Genomic DNA, 4,766 nt, shown 5'->3' with positions numbered 1-4,766 from the left:
ACTCAACCATCAAATCAACAACTTCTCGATACCTTTGTCAAGCGTTTCATCAAAAGTCCAGCTTTACCTCAATTCTCAAGGGAGATCAAACTCTACAAAGCCAGCAACGAGATATGCGATGATCGTGGTGTGTATCTCCTTCAACAAATATCCATCAATGGCAACAACTTGTTAATTTTCTACGACAATGGTTGCAGCGATTTCGTTGTCAGCAAGAAAGCAATAGAGCTACTCGGCAGCAAAGCAAAGAAGATATCATCCGAACCGGTCATACTTAGTGGCGTTGGTGAGTGTCAAACCAAATCGTTGAATGGAATCTTCAGTGTCACTATCCCACTTCACGATGATCAAGAAGTCACGTGTTCCGGTGTTTGTCTCGATCGTATCACATCTACATTCCCAACATATCCATTAGACGTCGTTGAACAAGACATCATTGACTATCACATCTCATCAGGAGGAACCAGTCCAATTCCAAAGCTTCCAAACAACATTGGTGGTGAAGTGCATATGATGATTGGAGTCAAATACCTTCGTCATCACCCAAAAATGGTCATCCAACTCCCATCAGGTCTTGCATTGTACGAATCGAAATTCAACAATTCAACTGGGGGAAGAGGAGTGGTCGGTGGACCACATCACAGCTTCACCAAAATTCATCAGCAATTCAACACATTGACATCCTCCACATTCTTTTCAAATCAATTCAACATGATTAGAAGCCAATCAGCTATCCCTCTGCTAGGATTCAGCCAATGCAATTCAACAGATCTCGTGCAACAAAATTTCCACGATGAATCACCTACCCACATTTCAACAACAATGAAGATTTTTGAAGAAGTAGAAGCAACAGGTAGTGAGATATCATATCGCTGCCCAGATTGTCGCAACTGCAAAGCATGCAAGCAACCATCAAATGATGTCATCAGCTGCAAAGAGGAAATCGAGCAGAGCATCATCAATTCATCCATCACCGTTGATTTGGAGAGCAAGACTGCAACAGCACTCCTTCCTTTCATAGCAGATCCAGAAGCACGCTTGGTCAACAACAAGGACAACGGGCAATGAAAACATATCAGCAACAAGTTCGAAAACTCAATCATCCCAACAATCAAAAGGACAAGCAAGATGTTCTCGAGTCAGAAGCAAAGCTGCATCAACTTGGATATGTTGAATATGTATGCAACCTCCCAAAAGAAGACCAGGACCAACTGCAAACTTGTAAGATGCATTATTACATTCCATGGAGAGCCGTTTGGAAATCTAACTCCTTTAGCACGCCTTGTAGAATTGTGTTCGATGCGTCCCAACCTACAGCTTCAGGTTTCAGCCTAAATGACGTATTGGCAAAAGGCAGAAATAACCTGAATCATCTTCAAGAAATATTAATCAGATGGTCTGTCTAACCAACAGCTATCCATACAGACATAAAGAAGATGTACAATACGATAAAGCTACACAAGAGTCATTGGTGTTATCAGAGATATCTTTGGCAAAACAGCTTGGATCCATCAAAATCACCAGAACAGAAGGTTATCAAGACTCTGATATACGGAGTCAAATCGTCCAGCAACCAAGCCGAATTCGCTTTGCGCAAAATTGCTCAGTTATCAAAGGAGGAATACCCCAAAGTCAACAACATTGTGCAAAAGGATATTTATGTTGATGATTGTGTAACTGGCGAGAAAGACCTTGAAACAGCTCATCGTCGTGCAGATGAGCTCGAACTTGTATTGAATCGTGGTGGATTCCGATTGAAAGGAATAGCATTTTCAAGAGAAGACCCACCAAGCAGCCTCAGTGATGATGGAGAAACAATCCATGTTGGTGGTATGAGATGGCTTGTCAAATCAGATGAGCTAGCTCTCAATGTTGGGGAACTCAATTTCAACAAAAAGATTCGTGGGAGGAAACCTGAACAATCAATAAAAGGTATACCTTCAAATTTAACAAGAAGACAATGTGCATCCAAAGTTGCTGAATTGTTTGATTTGACTGGTAAAGTTTCACCCTTAATAGCTTCAATGAAAATTGATCTTCAGGATCTAGTACAGCGACAACTCAATTGGGACGATATCATCCCCGATAACCTCCGGTCCATCTGGGAATCAAATTTCGACATGATGAAGGAAATAGGAGATCTACGATTTAATCGAGCCATAGTCCCAGAAGATGCAATCGACTTAAAGATGGACACTCTGGACTTTGGAGATGCCAGTCACTCAATGGTTTGCATTTCAATCTATGGAAGATTTCTACGGCGAAATGGAGAGTACTCGTGTCAACTGATCTTTTCAAGAACAAGAACTGTGCCAAAAGGAACATCTCAACCACGAGGAGAATTGTATGCTGCTGTGATAAACACCCATACAGGAGAGATCGTGAAACGCTCATTAACCACGTGGCAACAATCTTCAATTAAGTTGACAGACAGTCAGATTGTTTTACATTGGATAAGTAACGAGAACAAACCACTCGAGCAGTATGTTCGAACCAGAGTCATCGAAATCAAGCGATTCACTTCAAATCAAGATTGGTTCTACGTCAACACTAACAACATGATTGCAGATATTGGCACTCGAAAGGGAGCAGCAACCTTGAAAGATGTTTCCAGGACCTCAACTTGGATAAATGGCTTTGATTGGATGCATTTAGATCATTCACAATTTCCTATCAAGAGTGCAGAAAATTTGAAGCTAAGTGATTCAGAGATCTCTGAGGTGAATAAAGAAGTTCAAATCTTCCACATTAACAACAAAGAATTCAAGAAGAGATCAACACACTCAAATTATCTCATCGACCCAAACCACAGAAGCTTTTCGACAGTCATCCGAATTCTTGCTTACGTTATCAAATTCTGCAACATCACAAGAAAGAAGTCTTCATCCAAATCAACTCAGCTAACAAACGATGAAATCCATTTGGCTGAGCTCTATTTCTTCAAAAAGGCGACAGAAGAAATTCTTCATCTCGTCGAACCACGAAAATATGAACCAATTTCAACACTTAAAGATGGGATACTAACATACAATGGACGCATCCTATCAGATACAAAGACAACAATCGTCGGACGATTCACATCTGCCATGTTGGACCTATCCAGCTCATCCTTTTGTGTACCTATAATCGATGGAAACTCACCCATAGCCTTCAGCATTGTGTATGACATCCACTGGAACAGCTCTGCATGTCATTCTGGCATTGAAACTACTATCAGAGAAATTCTAAAGAAAGTGTACATCATTAATGGCCGCTCGCTTGTCAAGCTAATCAGAAGAACATGCACAAAATGTCGTATCATCCTCAAGAAGCAGATTGAAGCCATCATGGGACCAATTCCACCTTCAAGTCTAACAGTTGCTCCGGCATTTTATAACTCACAGATCGACCTCAGTGGACCATATCAATCATTTTCACACTCACACAAGCGAACAACAGTAAAGATATGGCTAGTTGTGTATTGTTGTTGTTCCACCTCTGCAGTGATGATCAATGTCATGGACGACTATTCTTCTTCAGCATTCATCCAAGCGTTTACTCGATTTTCAACGAGATATGGCTTTCCAAAGAAAGTATTCTGCGACGAAGGATCACAGCTCGTCAAAGCTACAAAAGGCATGAAGTTGAACTACACTGATGTCAAATCAAGGATGTTCAAGGAAAGAAGCGTGGAATTTCAAACATGTCCAGTTGGCGGACATAATGTCAATGGAAAGGTAGAGAGAAAGATCAAAACACATCAATCTATCATTGGAAAAGACCTTCAACAATCAAGACTTTCAATCCTACAATGGGAAACACTGACAGCCACCATTGCCAACACCTGCAACAATCTTCCGCTAGCTGTTGGCAACGTCACAGCTGTTGAAAACATGGATCTATTAACGCCAAACAGATTGCTTCTTGGACGAAATAATGAACGCAGTCCTGTTGGAGATTTCATTGTTACAGACGATCCATTAAAGATTCTGAAAACGAATACAAAAATTTATGACTCATGGTTCGAAACTTGGCTCTTGAGTCATGTACCAAAGTTAATGCACCAAAGCAAATGGTTTCGCCAAGATCGTAACCTTCAAATTGGCGATATTGTTTTATTCACAAAAGTCAATTCAGTGATCAGCAAAACCTACACTTACGGGATGATCAAATCAATCGAAACCGGGGACGATGGAAATGTCAGACGTGTCGTGGTAGAATATAAGAATCCAAACCAAAATGTCAAACGTGAAACCTCGAGATCGGTTCGAAGTCTTATTCTTGTACATGGTATTGATGATCCAGATTTGTTTACTGAACTGTTCTAATAGACTGAACTGGAAAATAAATTGTTTTGCTTTGGCCGGGAGTGTAATGCAACCTTGGTATTGTTGAATATGTTTCCATAAAAATTATAAAATTAGAAAAACCAAAAAATTTATTTCACAGTTTTCATTGAGTATCACTTGTTTTCCTTTGTTCTTTTGTTTCATTCAGTCCCTTGTGACACATCAGTTTCTCAATTCTCATGTGGAGTGTCTTTTGTTTTAAAGTTCATTTTTGTCAACAATGTGTCACTCTAGGATAATTACTTATTTATTCATTTAATTGCTTTTTTCACTTAGTTAATTTAATGACATAATATGGATAGGGACTTATTTTTTATATAAATACAGGCACACATTTCAGTTCACTTCAGATCTGACTTGACAGTCATAGAGTCAAGATGTCAAGGAAATCAGATTTTCACAAATTTTAATAATAATTCACTTTGATTTTCACTTGTG

The sequence above is a fragment of the Clytia hemisphaerica genome, unplaced genomic scaffold, assembly GCF_902728285.1.
Source record: "Clytia hemisphaerica strain Z4C2 unplaced genomic scaffold, Clytia hemisphaerica genome assembly, whole genome shotgun sequence".
NCBI lineage: Eukaryota > Metazoa > Cnidaria > Hydrozoa > Leptothecata > Clytiidae > Clytia > Clytia hemisphaerica.
The sequence above is the reverse complement of the archived record's forward strand: the minus strand, read 5'-3'. Positions refer to the sequence as shown.